General features: G+C 45.0%; 1 protein-coding gene across 4 annotated transcripts in view; it reads left to right on the top strand.

The window, feature by feature from the left end:
• The first annotated feature begins 4,088 nt into the window (after positions 1 to 4,088).
• STAT3 (signal transducer and activator of transcription 3) overlaps positions 4,089 to 17,871 on the top strand; it is a 60,986-nt gene continuing 47,203 nt past the window's right edge. For all 4 annotated transcript variants that reach the window (XM_056126996.1, XM_056126994.1, XM_056126995.1 and 1 more), the window contains exon 1: positions 4,089 to 4,331. The gene's annotated coding sequence lies outside the window, so the exon portion shown is untranslated. The remainder of the gene's footprint in view (positions 4,332 to 17,871) is intronic.

Raw genomic sequence — 17,871 nt, 5'->3', positions numbered from 1 at the left:
TTTTGCTCATTAATTTGTAATCTAGATAAGTCTCTGTAAAAATGACCTAACTCTGATACAATGAGTATTTAGAACAGAAGCTGGTAGCCAAGAAACACTCCTCAGGAATTAGCTAGTGCTAGAGATAGCGCAGGGCTTAAGGTGCTTGTCTTATACGAGAGGACCCTGGTTCAAACCCCAGCACCACAAGGTTCCCAGAACAACCCCACCCCAGAGCAACCCCAAAGTGCAGAGCCATGATTAGCCTCTGGACACTTCAGGGTGTGGCTCAAAAAAGGGGTAGCTCATGTTATGAATATTCAACATCATTTATTATAATTTAATTAGATCTTAGGTGAATTCCGAGCTAGATGCTAGATACTGAGATATGAATAGGAGCAAGAAGGAGTTCAATCTCCCAAGAGCCGAGAGATTACCAGGAGGTGTTTTCAAGCACCTGGGCAGAAACTCCAAACTTAGAATTGAGCCAGATCTTATTCTCATTCTGAGTTTGCTAGTAGTTTCTGGTTGTGTAACTTTAGGCCAGTTTTCCACTTTCTCAGCCTTAGTCTCCTCAGTTGAAAATTATCGCGATAGAGTCAGGGAAATGGCTCAAAGGGCTGAAGTGCATGCTTTGCATCTGGGGTGCCTGAATTTGATCCCCATCACCATATGGATACCAAACGCCACCAGGAGTAACTAAACCCCAAGCACCAAGCCCAGAGTAGCCCTTGAACACTGCCAGGTATAGCCCAAAGGAAAACTAGAAAAAAAAAATGCTCATTATGGGAGCTGGAGAGATAGTACAGTGGGTAGGGTGCTTGCTTTGCATGTGGTTGACCCAGACCCATCCCTGGCACTCCCTATGATCCCCCAAGCCCACCAGGAGTGATCTCTGAAAGCAGACCTCATGCCCTGAGCAAAGCTGGGTGTGCCCCAAAACCAAAAAAAAAAAAAAAACAGAAAAGAAAAACAATCATTAAAAGCACATCCAGGTGTAGCCCAACAACCCCCAGACTTACCTATTTTTTTCTCTTTTTCTTTTTTTCTTTTCTTTTTCCTTCCTTCCTTCCTTCCTTCCTTCCTTCCTTCCTTCCTTCCTTCCTGTCCTTCCCTCTTTCCTTCCTTCCCTTCCCTTTCTTTCTTTCTTTCTTTCTTTCTTTCTTTCTTTCTTTCATTTTTGGCCCACATCCGGCAATGATCAGGGATTACTCCTGGTTCTGCACTCAGGAATTCTTCCTGGTGGAGCTCATATGGGATGCTGGGGGTCAAACCCCAAGTCAGCCACGTGCAAAGCAAATGCCCTACCCACTGTATTGTTGCTATTTCTGCTTTTTTCTTTTCTTTTTTCTTCCTTTTTATTCTTTACTCTTGCTTTTTGTTTGGGAATCACAGCTGGTTGTGCTCAGGGGCTATTCCTGGTGTGGTACTCAGGGGACACTCTTGGTGGTTACTTGGCAAACAATACACTAGCCCACTGAACTATCTCTTCAGTCATAACTATGACTTTACTTTGTCAATAGGCCAGAAATGGATTCATTACAGTGCAAGGTGGGAAAGATTATACAGTTATGGGTGCCTCCACTACAGGAATACTTTTTGAGAAATTCCTGGTTGGCGATTTCATCACAGTGCCAACATTGCAGAAGACAATTTCACAAACCTAGATGGAATGGTCTACTACATACCAAAGCTACTTGGGGCCACCATTATACCTGCTGTCTGTCCCCAACTGAGTGATGTTAAGCAATGCCTGGCTCTACTTCATGGAAAGGCAACCTGTTCCAAAGAGTCCAGCAGAAGAAGTAAAGATTAGCTTGATCAGGAAGAATCTCGGAAGTCTTAGAGGAAGTGATGTTGAAACTTGTCTTTCAAGAATGAACAAGACTTTTCAGGTAGGGAATGAGGAAAGAGAAAGCATTCCCGGTGGAGGGAAAATCTGTTTTTTGAAAATGTTGGTAAATTTGGAAGGATGATAAATTCAGTGTGGGAACTTAAGGTGTGTGGGACAGAGTAGATGAGGCTGGAAAGGGGGAGTCAGGCAAAACAGTGACTCAAGTGAGAGAAATTGCTCTTTTTCAGCCCATGGGGACTGGACAGGGAGTAGAAGAGGTCAGTGGCTGGGCTGAAGAGGTTTGTTGATAGATCAGATAGGCTCAGGGGTAGATACTATGTTAGGGGTCAGAGGACAGTGAGGGAAACAAAGGTCAGCCAATGAGGAGTTGCAAAGGCAGGGTAGGAGCCTATAGAACGAGGATATGGGATGCAGAGGCTCCAAACCTGTCTCTGAACCACTCAGGGTCCATCTGAATATCTCTGGGATCTTGAGATTTTAATGGTATTTTAACCTTAGTTTCCTTAGTCAATAATATGGCCTGGCCTGTCTGCAACACGTACTTGTGCAAAAGACCAGAGGTAAAAAGGGTATCAATGCTTTGTAAGTAATAAAGAGAAATTTTAGTTTCATGTTTAAGGGAAAAAGTTAATTGCCTGGAATAGGTGAGGTGAGGAGGAAGGTGGGGGAATATCTGTCCTGGGGTAAAGATGAAGATAAACTCACTATATAAATACAGTAATTTCCATTCTTGTCTGTAGGATCATCACTGGCAGCCTTCCAGCTGCCTTACAGGTGTACTTACTTGTGCTATCTCTCCAACTCTCACCTGTGATCAGAGAGTTAGAAGAGCAAGCAGGTAAGGAGCTTGCTTTGCACATAACCAACCTGGGTTGGATCCCTGGCACCACACATAGGACCTGAGAACTGCGGGGAGAGATCCCTGAACACAGAGCTTAAAGTAAGTCCTGAGCACTGCTTGCCATCCCCTACCCCCTACCTCCCGAAATCAAGGTGATCCAATGAGGATTTTGAGCACAGTCATGCTGTTTCTGGGGCGAGAATCCCCAGTCTCCAGCAGACTCTCAAAAGAATCTGTAACACCCCCAAAGGTTAAGAGTCATTGATTTTTCTCACCAGAAATTAATAAGAACAGCTATCCTTAGAGAGAAAGACAAGTGGGGGCAAAGGGGGGAGATTTTCATTTTCATTTTCGATTTTTTCTGAGCCATTTGAATTTTCTAACCATGAGCATGTATTAATGTTATTGAAAAAACTGTCACCAGGGGTTATCTGGGTAGAAAGATAATGGGGCCTTTTTAGATTTCATCTTTATATTTCTTCGTACTAAACAAATACTAATAGATGTTATTTTAAAATCTCTGATAGCATCAAAACATACACATACAAATTGCTCCATTATGCAAAACACATCTTCTGTGATGCAAGGTAGAATATCAACATTTCCTATAAACTACTGGCTTCAGCGCAGTGAAACGCATTTGAAGTAGACAAGGGAAAAGGCACGTATTTTGACTCAGACATATAAAATTGAAGGGTATTTATCTTCATACGCACAGTCTTCTAGCTCTCGTGAGCTGCTTGCGTTTGATGCCTTAAGTGAAGGATGGGTTAAATCCCCTACCCTCTCCCCACGCACTCTAGTAATTACTTTATTTCCACGTCATGTTTCCGGGTGTGTGTTTCGACTCACGCAGACACCAAAGTAGATAGACAAAGAGTCACCTATGTTCCTTTCAGCTGGCCCCAGAAACCTAAATAAGGCGTTGGGTTGGGTGAGGGTCAGGCAGGACCTGGGGACAGGGTCACTGGCTGACTCCCGTAAGGAAAGTGGCTCCCAACCTCGCCCCCATGTGGTACCATGGGCTGGGAAAAGGGAGAGGAGGCAGGAGCGAGACGCACCAGGGGCATTTAAAGTGTCTTGACGTCACGCACTGCCAGGAACTCAGCTGAGTTTTCAGCAGGACATTCCGGTCATCTGCCCTCCCTCCCCCTGGGCTTCAGGGCCCTAGGCCGTGGCTCTTCCCGCAGCGGCTACGGAGGGAGGAGCGGTGAGTCATCGGAACTGCCGGAGTGGGGGCGTTCCCAGCCCTCTGATGGCCACGCCTTTTCTCTAGGCGGATCTTCTTATTGGCCGGTGGGTGGGGCTACTGGCGCCCCGCACCGGCACGGCGGCCCCTGGGTGGCGGAGGAAGCTGGCCGTCTCATGAATTATGCAGAAGCGTGGAGTCCGGGCCGGGGGTGGGCGGGGATTGGCTGGAGGAGCTGTAATTCAGCGGTTTCCGGAGAGCCGCGGCAGCCTGGGCCGGTCGGAGGGGGGCTTGGGGTTCAGACGTCGAGGCGAACGAGAGCCCGAACCCGGTCCCTGACGCGCACCAGCGCTCGGCGCTCTCGCTTCCCGTCAGCGAGGAGAGGTCGGGCGGCCCGAGGGAGTCCCGCGGCCCGCACCCCGGCGCAAGTGCAGCCCCGGCCTGTCGGGCCTCCGCGGGAGAGACAGGTGAAGGAAGGCGTGAAGGGTGGGGCCGGTTGCCCCCTGACGGCCGCGGCGGCCGGGCACCGGGGGCGGGGGGCGCCGAAGGGGCGGGCAGCATCGCGGCTGTCCCGGGGAGTTGTGGACGGAAACTTCGGTGGGGCCGGGGGCGGCGGGGCGGCGGGGGAGAGACCCCGAGGGTCGCTGGGCAGAGACAGCTCTCCGGGATGACAGGAGCGGGCCCGTGAGGGACGCGGGGGGCGGGGAGGACCGCGGACGGAAGTTTCCCTCTAGGGCAGGGGGCTTCACCACAGGGGCGACACCAGGGACGAAGGCGTCGGCGGGGGAGCGGGGCGCCGCGGGGCCGGCGGCAGGGAGGGGGTGCAGGGGTGAGGGACCGCTCCCCGACTTCCTGCTCGTCGGGGCTCTGGGGAGCCGGCGGCCGCGCGAGCGTCGGTCGCGGAGATCGCGGCGCTGCGGGGGCTGGGACAGCGCCTCCCGCGGGTCTCCCCGCCCGGGGGAAGCCCGCCGTGCCCCGCTCGTGTCTCCCCTCTTCCCGTCGGACGGGCGGGTTGGTTGCGGGTACGATTATTGCATAAGAGTCGAGTTTCCTGTCGGGTAATTGACAGTCCTGGACTCTTTCTAAATTCCCCTCCTGTCGTCGTCTACTTAGGTTAAGCCATGCTTTCCTCCTCCCCTTCTTTTTTTTTTTTTTAATTAAAAAAAAAAAAAAGACGAACCAGAAAACCCAGACAAACGCAATAAAAATCCGCCCTCTATCAAGCCTGTAGCTGGTAATCGTGAAATGAAGAACCTTTTTTCTTGCCGTGTCCGTGTTCTTTTATAAACACCTGGTAAACTCGGCCAGGAGATAAAATAATCGAGCCCTGGCGTTTACGGGATTGTGGTGTTGCTTAATTGCACAGGACAGAGTGAACCAATCACGAGTGGGAGTTTTCTGTCTCCCAGCCAAGATCTTGGGTAAATGCAAAGGAGAGACAAAGACAAGCTGGCCTTGGCGGGCTGTGTGTGCAAACTTTACCTGGGCTTGGGGGCGGGGTGTGGGTGCGATTAAATTAGCAGAATTCAAGCCCCCACCCCAGTTGTTTTTTCCATGTTTAGCACACGTCCTTCTGTGTTCTATCCAGTGGGTGGCTGTTGTCAGCACGCTTTCTTACTGTGAAGTGTGTGGCTGGTTTGTGCTTGTACCTCTAAAGGGAATATTTACTCAGTGAAGCTTGTAATTTTTAAATCAAAACAGTAAACCGTCTCAATATTTTTCATGGATCTAGACAGCAGTGATTGAATTCAGCCAATTTTCTATTTTGTTTTCTGTTGAGCATGTCTGTGTTTTGGGAGTCAACATGTTTCTTGCCTAATTCCATATGCCAGATTGGAGTATGAGCAGAAGTTTGCTCAAATATTTGCATAATGGGATGAGGGAAAGACGTCTGCCATAAGCACCCCCCCCAACTGCTTTGGTACAATTTAGTACATTTTAGTTGATATTTATTAATCTCCGTTAGCACATCTACCACAAAGAACCATTAGCAAACCCATGAATCTTAAGTCTTCCCCCCACCCCCCAGTTCTATGAGGAAGAAGAACCATTAAAAAATAGTAACTTAACCCACAAAAGATAGAAAGTTCACGTAACATTAACCCCACTTGGTAGATAGGAATTGAGATAAAGGAATAAGGTATTTGCACAAGGCAGCTGAGCACCATCATAGTCAAACCTTCTGTATATTTTTTGGGGGGAGGCCCACACCTTACTGTGCTTTGGGCATACTTCCAGCTCTGTGGTCAGAACCACTACTGGTGGTGTTGAGAGGGACCATATGGGGTTCCAGAGATCGAACCATGGGTCGGCTGCATGCAAGACAAGGAGTCCTACCTATACTATCTCTCTCGCCCCATCCTTCTGTGTATTTTGTGGAGACTCCAAGGAAGGGGGCTGGAGAGAGAGTATAGCAAGCAGGGTGCTTGACTTGCATGTGGCAGACCCTGGTTTGATTTCCATCACTCCATATGATCCCCGGGGTGATCCCTAAGCGAAGAACTAGGAGTAAGCCCTGAGAATCACCAGGACCCCAAAACAAAGCAAAAAAAAAGACTCCAAGAAAGATATTTAGTTAAGACATTTAATAAAATATATTTAATAAAATTAGTGTAAAAGGAAGTATACATAGGGTTTATGTAGCCTTATTTTTCCAACCAATGGTGCTAGAGTTTATTACTGGCTCTGCACTCATGAATCACTCCTTATGGGGCTCAGAGGACCATATGTTGTGCTGGGAATCAATCCTGGGTTGGCTATGCAAGGCAAGTGCCCTACCTGATGATCTTTCTGGCCCAAAGTCCTATATATCAATGAGGAAGGAGCAGTTTTAAGAAAACCTAGAGTTGTCTAGAAAATCTTGCCAACAGAGAACTTTGTTCTGTGTTCCAGATAATAGTTATAATTTGATAGGTGAAAAGAATTTGGGGTGAGATTAGTGATATAACACAAACAAAATCCTGATAGATTAAGAAGGTAAGTAGGAGAGGAGTAAGTATTTATAAAAGGCCTTATTCAAGGGATAGGGAAATAACTCAAGTGGTAGAGCACATGCCTAGCATATGTGAGACCCTGAGTTTGGAACCCCAGCACTGAATGGCTCTCTAAGAATCACTGGGTAAGGCAAATTAACAAAAGGCTTTAGTTGAACGTCAGACCAAGGACTCTCAGTTTTGTCCTTTGGCAGGGAACAATCTTTGTAAACATATTGGACCATGGACTAGTATTTAATTATGCAGCATCTACTTTGTCAGGCATATGCCCCACATTTATTAATATATACTAAGTAAATCAGTGCATATAATAAATGTAGTAAATATAATAAATCAGTTTCTGTCCTAGGGAATTTGATATTGAGGCTGACCCTATAAACTAGATCAGCACTGAAGGAGATTTGCTCTGGCTTACTGGATTTAATATTTTTGGTTAAAAAAAAAAGCATAGTGTACTTAACAGCAGTGTTTCATTGAGTTTTTGTTTTGTTTTGTTTTTTTGGGTCTCACCTGGAAATGCTCAGGGGTTACTCTTGGCTCTGTGTTCAGGTATTCACTCCTGGCAGTGCTGGGGGACCATATGGGATGTTGGGGATCGAACTCTGGTGGACCCTGTGCAAGGCACATGCCCTACCCGCTGGCCCATTTATTGATATTTTAATTGGCTATCATCAATTACTATATTTTGTATCTTTTATATTTGAAATGTTTGCGTTAACTTTTGGTTTATTTATGGAAACCTTCCAAAATACTCTTGAGGGACATCCCCAAATCCTGAAGAACCCCAGATCCTGCAGCAGCCGTGGTGAGCTCTAGCTTGATGACTCACTGGACTCTTTCAGTCTTTGTTGGTTACGGTGAAAAGAATTAGTTTTGTGGTTCCATACTTGTTATTAGGGAACCTTGGCTGACTATGGTTCATTTTATCAGAATAACCACGGATGACATTTTGGTGGTAAATTGTTTGAAATAAAAGGGTAGCGGATGGAAGAATGAATGTTTGTGATGGTCTGTCCTCACCCCAGTGCTGGGGATTGGACCCAGGGCCTCATACAGGCAAGGTGGCAAATATTCTATTTCTGAACTATAACCCCTGGTTCTTCATTTATCATAATATTGGGGTCTTTTTATAACTTTTTTTTGGGGGGTAGGGTGTGTGTGTGGCTATGACAATGCTCAGGGGTTACTCCTGGCTCTGCACTCGGGAATTAATCTTGATGTTGCTGCGGAACAATATGGATGCCAGGTATTGAACCTGGATTGGCCACATGCAAGGCAAGTGCCCTGTCCACTGTACTGTCTCTGTGGCCCCTCTTTTTATAAATCTTAGTTTACAGCCCTGCAAACATATTGTCTGTTGAGAGCCAACTACTGTGAAAGGAGTGATCCAAGGATATTGCAATATGATGCTTGTTTTAATGGGACCATGTTGTATGAAGTATCGACATAGACTTAGGGGAGGGGAAGTGACAAGTTCCAGGCTCAGACTCCAAATCAAACAGATCTGGGACTGGATCCTAGATTTGTTACTTTCTAGTAAGAATCCGAGCCTCTGAGATCTTATCTGTCAAAGGAGAGGAGAGTAGTCTCTATCTCCCAGGCCTTGCAGATTCAGTGAGATAATGTAGGTCAGATACCTGGCACAGGAAGAATTCCATAAATCTAGACTCTGATTATAGATCTAAGAAGAGATTCTCTTCAAGGGTGAAAGAAATTATTACTGAAGGACCTTTTTATTGTGAGTGATATTTGGGTTTTGGGGGCCACATTCGGGAGGTGCTCAGGGGTTGTTGTTGGCAGTGTGCTCAGGAGTGGCCCCTGACTGTGCTCAGGGGGCCTTATGTGTTGCCAAGAATTTGAACAGAACGCAAGACAAGTGCCTCACCTCCTGTTTCATCTCTCCGGGCCCTACATAGGGGCTTTATCAAGTGAGAATACCTGAATAGGGTTTTGTAGGATGAGTGGGAATCCTTTCTACAAATTCATTCATTCATTCATCATCCTGTTATTCGTCGATTGCCTCGAGCAGGCCCCAGTAACGTCTCTTTCATCCTAGCCCTGAGATTATATTCAAGGCTCTTTAGGAGAATGAGACCCATCAATGTTACTGGTATTTGGCATATTTGGTACGCCACGGGGAGTTTGCCAGACTCGTCCTGTGGGCAGGCTACATTCGATAGCCTGCAAGTGTGTCCAAAGTAGGACACATGGATGTGAGGGCGATCTGGCTGCGACATCTGTCACCCCATTGATCGCCAGGGTTGATTCGGCTGATCTGGCTGGCTAGGCGGGTGTCCCCTTCCTCCCTCACCGCTCCATGTGTGTCCCTCCCGAAGCTGTGCGCTCGGTCGAAGAGGATGGCCTTCCCCGATAGAGACGGACCGGTCTTCAGTTGAGGGTATACGAGTAGCTGCGCTCCCCTGCTAGAACCTCCAAACAAGCTCCTTTCTACAAAGTTGAGTGGTAAATGGTTGCCTGAAAGGTTAGGAGAATGTGAGTGAGCAGCATAATGTGTGCAGGGGAATTATTATTTCTCTAAATGAAAGTTATTAATTTAGAAGAACTAATGAGACTCCGCCCCTCTCGGAGAGCCCGGCAAACTACCGAGAGGATCTCGCCCGCACGGCAGATCCTGGCAAGCTCCCCGTGACGTATTCGATATGCCAGACACAGTAACAACAAAGTCTCCAATGGAGACGTTACTGGGCCTGCTCGAGCAAATCGATGAACAGTGGAAGGGCCTTTACCTTTTACCTTAATGAGAAGAAAGGATGTTGCAGGGCTGCAACTCTGGCTCCTTTGTCCCTTCTGTTAATAATTGGGTTCACATGTCATTAACATAAGTTGTCCTGTTTATATGTATTATTATGTGTATATTACTGTTTATAACTAGATATCTCCTATAATTCTCCATGTATTTTTGTTCTATTTGTTTATTTTTGTTTTGTTTTGGGGCCACACCTGGCAGTGCTCAGGACTTAATCCTGGCTGTGCGTTCAGGAATCACTCCTGGTGGGGCTTGGGGGATCGTATGGGATTGAACCAGGGTTGGCTGCATGCATGGCAAGTGCCCAGCCTGTTATACTGTCTCTCCAATCTCTCTCCTGGATTTTTTTTAAACTTTTTTCTTGTACGTATTTATTACAAATTCCTTTAAAAAAGATTTTTTTGGGGGGGGGCACCAGGAATCGATCCCTGGCCTCTACAAATTCCTCCCCCCACTCTCTGTCCAGTCAGTGCTGGAGGTTGAACCCCAGGCCTCACATATGCAAGAGAGGCACTAAGGTCCAGTCCCTACATATTCCTTTAGAAAACCTTTTAAAAGAATAATAGGGGGAGCCAGAACAATAGTACAATGAGTAGGGTGCTTTGCCTTGCATGAGACTAAACCCCTGGTTTAATTCCTGGCATCCCATATGGTCCTCTGAGCCCTACAGGAGTTATCCCTGAGCGTAGAGCCAGGACTAAGTTCTAAGCACTGCCAGGTGTGGCCCCAAAACAAACAAAAAAGAGTAGAGAAGTAATTTCTGTCTCAATAAAGTTTGGTTTATTTAGCTATCCTTTCTGCGACTTCTGCTAGAGTAAATGACTTTTCTAATCACTGAACTCCTTTCTGGCCTTTGATTTTTTTTTTCCTTTTGCTTTTTTGAGTTACATCTGGTGATGCTCAGGGGTTACTCCTGACTCTGCACTCAGGAATTACTCCTGGCGTTGCTTGGGGAACCATATGGGATGCCAAGGATCGAAACTGGGTTTGCCACGTGCAAGGCAAACACCCAACCTGCTGTATTATTGATCCACCCCCTCTCCAATGGCCTTTGATTGTCACCTTCTAATTATTTTGAATAAAGAAACTTATTTTGAGCTTTTTCAAGGTAAACAATATTGTAATATCAGATTCAGCTGGGCATGGGCTCGTGATCCGATGTTGCTTGAAGAAGTAAAAAGAAATGCACTATAAGTCAGACTCCTTTAGCTTTATTTCCGTACCCTCATCCCTTAGGTCATGGGTGAGTTAACTTCTTTGGGTTTTAGTTTCACTATCTACCAAATGTAGGTGGCATTCCAGCAGAGTTGGGGTGAGGGATCTATAGACATTTAGGTGTCCTATCCCATAGGGCATATATGTGCTTCTGAAAGTAGAGCTCTGTTTTTCCTGTCACAAACGACAAATCTGTCTTTAAACTGATTTGTAGTTGAGAACCACCCATCTGCACGCCCTCCCCGCCCCCCCCCACCCCCAACCTTCAACCCCCAACCTCTCACACCGCATCTCCAGTTTTGTAAAGGAAAAAGCAGGAAAGACCTCAGGGTTGCTGCTTGTGCCAAATGTGGGGCAGGAGGAAGCCTGCAGGGTTTGAAAGAGAAAGTAAACCTTCTGGTAAATAAATGTCTCTCTTATGAGGGAGGAGGATTGCAGATTAGGAGGGGGATGTTTGGGTAGTTTTTGGAGACGCCATTTCTGAAAATTGGTTTGGAGTGGCCAAGGTGAGCTGATTCAGGAAAACCCGGGTGGTGCTTTGTGGGTTGCTTTTATTCTTTGTGGTATCCTGATCTCTCTCATTCTTGTTCTGAGAATTGGAGTGTGAACTTAACCACCTGCTTAGGTGAAAGCTTCCTCCAAATGCCTCTTTTCTAATGTTAATTTTGTTTTCTTTTGAGCAAATACTCTTCTGGTAGGGACTCTAAACACATTAGATTTTGATGGGACCTAAACACATTAGATTTGGGCCTAAACACATTAGATTTTCTTTTGTTCTCCCTTTCACTTCCTCCATCCACCCAGATGCCGCCCTAAAAACCTCAAAACCAAGATGTTTGCTGTGTAATTACTGCTCCTGTAAACCAAGCAAAGTGTGATATTGCACTGAATGGGCATTAGAATAGGTAACCTTTGAGTCCCCCCCGCCCCCCAGTGATTTTGACACCATAAAATATTTAATATCTGGCTGACTTTGCCTGACATCAGTTTTGTATTTTGGCTGGTAACTTAATTAATTTTGTCCAGTATGTTTAGGGAAAACAACTTTATTGAAAACAGTCTTAAAATAAAATGTAATAGGGTCGCACGTTTACCCGTCTCTTTCCTGGGAAATTTCTTATTTTAGGGTGCCTTTCTCCATTCTGGGGTAATGGTCCACACATACTGTCTCTCCAAGCTTGGGAGGACATGTGCTTTGATTTCCATTTCCACTCTGGAAAAGTTTCTCTCTCTCTCTCTGTTTTTGCCAAATATTTTTATTTTTATTTTTATTTTGCTTTTTGGGTTACACCCGGCAATGCACAGGGGTTATTCCTGGCTCTGCACTCAGGAATTACTCCTGGCAGTGCTCAGGGGACCATATGGAATGCTGGGAATCGAACTCAGATCGACCGTGTGCAAGGCGAAGGCCCTACCCGCTGTGCTATTGCTTCAGCCCCTCTCTCAAATAATTTTTACTTCAAAGAAATGTAATAGGATGATAACTCTTTTTCTTTTTTCTTTTTTGACTTTTGAACCACACCCAACAGCGCAAAGTGTTCAGGGTTTACTTCTGGCTCTGCTCAGGGATCACTCCTGGTGGAGCTCAGGGAACTGTATGGGGTACCAGGGATTAAATTTAATCAGCTGTGTGCAAGGCAAATGCCTTACCCACTGTACTAACCCTGACCCCCACAAAGATTCATCTTTCTGCAGAAATAACCCAGGAATCATGGGGCACAAGTGCTTGGCTTGTCATAGGCCTCAGAGTGAGACTCCATTCCTTTAAATCCGGTGGTAATATTTTTCTAGTAATGGAGAATAAGATTAGAGGAGGGGGATAGAGAAGTCATACATTGTCTCTTAGCCTCTCAAGGAATGATCAATGGTCTAGACTATAGGTTTACAAGAAAATATATGGCACCTTTGTGTTTCCATTCCAGACCTCAATTTTGTTTTTTCTTATTATAGTTAGGTAATACGTTACTATAGTGTTTACATTTGGAATTGATGTGCAAAGTTGTTGTACCCTACCACCACCAACTGCCGAAGACTTTCCACTACTGTTCCTATGTCATCTCTAGTCCTCCTCTTGAATCCAGTCGTCCCTCCCCTCTGCTTAGTAACTTGAGCCAAGGCCAGTGGTTTGTCATTATTTCATACTGTCCTTTCCTTTGTTTTGTTTCTCTGTATACCAGAGATGAATAAGAGCATTCAGTATTTGTTCTCTTTCCTCTGACTTATTTTGTTTTACATGATGCCTTCCTGTTGCATCAACATTGAACCGAGCTGCAGAATTGCATCTTTTCTTAGAGCTGCATAGTATTCCATTGTGTTTTTCACAGAACTATTCCACAACTTCTTTATCCACTCATCTGTCATTGGATATCCGGATATCCATTGAATATCCAAATATAAGGATATTCCTTATCCTGACTATTTTGTTTAGTACTACAATGAAAACAGGTGTGTGTGTGTGTGTATGTATCTCTATGTATATATTTATGTGTTTTTAAAATTTGGACCACATCCAGCAGTTCTTAAGGGACCACATGCAGTGTAGGGAATCAAACGTAGTCCACTATGTGCAAGGCAAGAATTTCATTTGTGTCCGGGCTGTACCTGGCAGTGCTCAGGGATCACTCCTAGTGGGGGCTCAGGGAACTTTATATGGGGTGCTAGGAATTGAACCTGGGTTGGCCACTTACAGGCAAGTACCCTATCCATTGCACAACCTCTTTGGCTGTCATAATTTATTTAATATATTAATAATTGGCATAGATTGTTGGATCCAAAAACAGAAAAACTGTTGTGGTAAATATTCTCATATTTGTCTTTGGACACTTTTGAATAAATATGTTATATATGTGTTATATATATGTTATATATATGTTTTAATTGTATGCTGGGCTGGAGCGATAGCACAGCGGGTAGGGCATCTGCCTTGCATGCAGCCAACATGGCCAACCCGAATTCGATTCCTCCGCCCCTCTCGGAGAGCCCGGCAAGCTACCGAGAGTATTCGATATGCCAGACACAGTAACAACAAAGTCTCCAATGGAGACGTTACTGGGCCCGCTCGAGCAAATCGATGATCAACGGGAGGGCCTTTACTTTCTTTACTTTCTGTATGCATACTGTTTGAAAATGCAGCTTTTTAGTGACTTGAGTGCTTATTAATTCCCTTAAACATAATCTTTTATTTGTTTTGTTTGGAGTCACACCTGTCAGTTCTCTGGGGCTATTTCTGTGCTTGGAGTTGCTCCCAATAGGGCATGAGGGAACCCTAGGGTGCCAGGGATCAAACCTGGGCCTTCTGCATGCAAAGCATACACTCAACCTGTAGAACTGTTTCTCTGGACCCCTCCTTTAAAAAAAAAAACTTGCTTTTATGTGTCTTTGATGCCAAGCCTCAGCTTTCATTAATTCAACTATTTTATTCCCTGAATACAATGAACTGCTGTCCAAGCTTTATTGCTCCTTGGTGAGAGCATAGGTTGCTTTTGTTCTCTGTATTGTTCCCATGGCTGGGTTGCTCGCTGGTGCTTCTGTTTGAGCTGTAGCAGCATTTCTCATAGTGTGGCTCATGAAATGCTATTTTTACATAAAAGGATGACTGACACATCAACTGGCTTTAGGGAGAAATTTTACTGTTGTTGTTTTTGGGCCACACCCAACTATGCTCAGGGCTCCCCCCTGGCTCTGTGCTCAGGGATCACTTCTACTGGGGCTCAGGGGACCCATATAGGATGGCAGGGACTGAACTCAGGTCGGCCATGTACAAAGCAAGGGCCCTACTCGCTGTTCTATCTCTCCAACCCATTGAATTTTTTTTCGGGGGAGGAAGGATGTTTTCTTATTTTTGCACCACACTTAGAAGTGTTCAGTGCCCCTGATTCTTGTCCAGGGGACCATATGCAGTGCCAGGTATAGAATAACGTCCAGCCACATGCAAGACAGGCACCTGAGCCCTACACTATCTCTCTGGCCCCTCAGTGAATTAATTTCTACTACAGTTTCCTTCCTGTTTTGTGGAGGGGAGGGAGGCACTGGCAGCACACAAGGGACTACTGCCACAGGGACTACTTCTAGTTACTTCAATAGTTAGAAGTGATCTTGGGGACCTCTCCCAGCTGTGTTAAGGGGACCATGTGGTGTCTGGATCAAACCCAGGTCTCCTGATGCAAAGCCTGCATACTAGCCATTGGAGGCAAGTTCTAATACAAGCCTGGTCAAGAAAGAATAGTCTATAGGGCCAGAGAGATAGTACAGCCCCTGCAGGGATTCAGTCCCACATCCCACATGGTCCCCTGAGCACAGCCAGAAGTGACTCTTTAGGGCAGAGCTGGGAGTAATCCCTGAACATCACCAGGTGTGGCCCCAAAATAAAACAAAACAAAACTGTTTTGTTTCAGGCTTGTCTTTGTAATGCTAACTTTTACTTATTACATATAAAATAAATAAAACTCTCATTTCCCTTTCTTCTGCAATTGTAAAACATTCAAGGAGAAATTTCCTGTTGGGGATGAACAGCAGAGATTAAAAACAAATCATTTGACTTCACTAGCTCAGGATTGTAAACACTCCCACGTTTGTATCCTGGCTCTATCTGTGGTCACTTAACATTTCTATCCTTATCTTATAAAATGGAAATAAACACTTGCTTGATAGGATTGTTGCATTATCTTGGCCACCTCAGAGTTCTCTGGTTGAGTGATTGACCGGGAGGTCCAATGTGAATTCATGCTTCATGAATAATACAGTTGAATAACGTTTCCTTCTAAATTCTTTTCAATTCAATTATTAGGCTCTTTCTAAGTATTTTTCTTTCGAAGTCATGGCCACTACCTCACTTAAATAGTTAGGTTATAATTCCATGAGTAATTGAGTCTTTCCTGAACCTTCTCTTATGTGGCTACTAATGGATAAAACCAGATATTCTCAGAAGTGTTTAATTCATACCAAACTATGCTGTTCAATAAGTTCCTTTACTTTTCTAAGCATATTATTCACTTGAGCTGGAGTGATAGCACAGCAGGTAAGGCGTTTGCCTTGCACGCAGCCAACATGGCTGACCCGAGTTCGATTCTTCCGCTCGGAGAGCCCGGCAAGCTACCCAGAGTATCTCGCCCGCACAGCAAAGCCTGGCAAGCTACCCGTGACGTATTCGATATGCTAAACACAGTAACTACAAGTCTCACGATGGAGATGTTACTGGGCCCACTCGAGCAAATCGATGAATAACGGGAGGACTGTGACCGTGATTATTCACTTTGATAAGATTTCTTAGAAAAGTATATCTAAAGCCTTACTTTATTGTACTTGCCTTTTAAGAAATCTTTACAGCAGGCTAAGAAACAAGGCTAGAAATGTCTGATCTTATTACAGAAAGTTGGATGCAGGGACTGGAGAGATAGTACAGAGGTAAGGTACTCACCTTAGATGTGGCCAGTCCTTGTCCAATCCCCAGCATCCCATATGGTCCCCTGAGTCCCACTAGAAATGGTCCCTGAGCACTACCGGGTGTCACCCAAAAACCAAAAAAGAAAAAATTAAGTTGGTGTGGGCCGGAGCGGTAGCACAGCGGGTAGGGCGTTTGCCTTGCACGTGGCTGATCTGGGTTCGATCCCCGGCATCCCATATGGTCCCCCAAGCACTGCCAGGAGTAATTCCTGAGTGGAGAGCCAGGAGTGACCCCTGAGTATCGCTGGGTGTGACCCAAAAAGCAAAAAAAAAAAATTTAAGTTGATGTAGTATTTAACTGTGGGAAACCCACTGGCCCTTGATAAACTGTGGCACTGAGTGTGTGGGAATTTTGTTGTTTTTTTTGTCCAACCAGATAAACAACAAAATTTAATACTCCAGATTAAGTTTTCTAAAGATAAATAAAAAGGGAAAAAACTTTCTAATAGAGAAAATGACTTTATTTTATCTCCCCAATTATATATTTATATTAAGAAAATTATATGAAAATTATACTCTTATTCCAGTATGAATATAATTTAAATATTATGAATCAGGTTTATCTTTTCAAAATATTTTTTACAAAGCTAAATTCATTTAAAAATTAGTAGAATAAAAATTAGTAGAGGTTTTAAAAATGTAGTGGTACAGAGATCAAACCCAGGTCCTCAGGCATGCAAGGCAGGTGCTTTACACTGAGCCACATCCCTAGCCAGCAGGCTGTTTTGTAGAGCAGTTTTAGGTTTTTAGAAAAATTAGACAGAGTTCCCCTCTACCAGCCCCCCCCCCATGCCTCACAGGTACGCCTATTGTTTATTTTTTGCATCTGTTAACAAATTTGCTAATGTTGATGACCTAAAATTGATACATTCTAAATAACCAATGTTCATGGTTTACACTGGAGTTCCTTCTCTTGGACAGTGTAAAAATGTTTTGGTTTGGTTTGGTTTGGGCCCACATCCAGCAGTGCTAAAGGTTTGCTCATAGCTCTGAACTCAGGGATCACTCCTGGTAGGTGCAAGGGGCCATATGAGATGCCAGGGATTGAACCCAGGTTGGCTACATGCAAGGCAAATCCCTTACCCGGTGTAGACAAACATGTATCCCCCACTACAGTATCATGCAAAACAGTTTTCTGTCTGAAAAATCCCCTGCAAATATTCCTTTATTTTATTCCTCCCTAGAGTCCCTGGTAACCTCTGCTTTTTATTTTTCTTTTTTTGTTTTTGGACCACACTCAGTGGTGCTCAGGGCTTACTCCTGGCTCTGTGCTCAGGGATCACTCCTGGCAGGCTTAGGAACCTTATGGGGTGCCGGACATTGAAACTAGGTTGACTTAGTTATTAGCATGCAAGGCAAATACCCTATCCTCTGTACTATCCTTTTAAAGATTTTTTTTCAGGATTTGGGAAGAGGGCTCAAAAGCTGGAGCATATGCTTTGCATGTGGAGCCTCAGATTGGACCTCTGGACCTCTGACACCACATGGTTCCCTGAGAACAACCTAGACTGGCACTTGAGCACTGCTGGGAGTGCCCCCAACCCCTCAAAAAAGAAAGTCGAAGCTTTTTTATTTGACATAAAATTCTCT

The sequence above is a fragment of the Sorex fumeus genome, unplaced genomic scaffold, assembly GCF_029834395.1.
Source record: "Sorex fumeus unplaced genomic scaffold, SorFum_2.1 ptg000063l, whole genome shotgun sequence".
NCBI lineage: Eukaryota > Metazoa > Chordata > Mammalia > Eulipotyphla > Soricidae > Sorex > Sorex fumeus.
The sequence above is the reverse complement of the archived record's forward strand: the minus strand, read 5'-3'. Positions and strand labels throughout refer to the sequence as shown.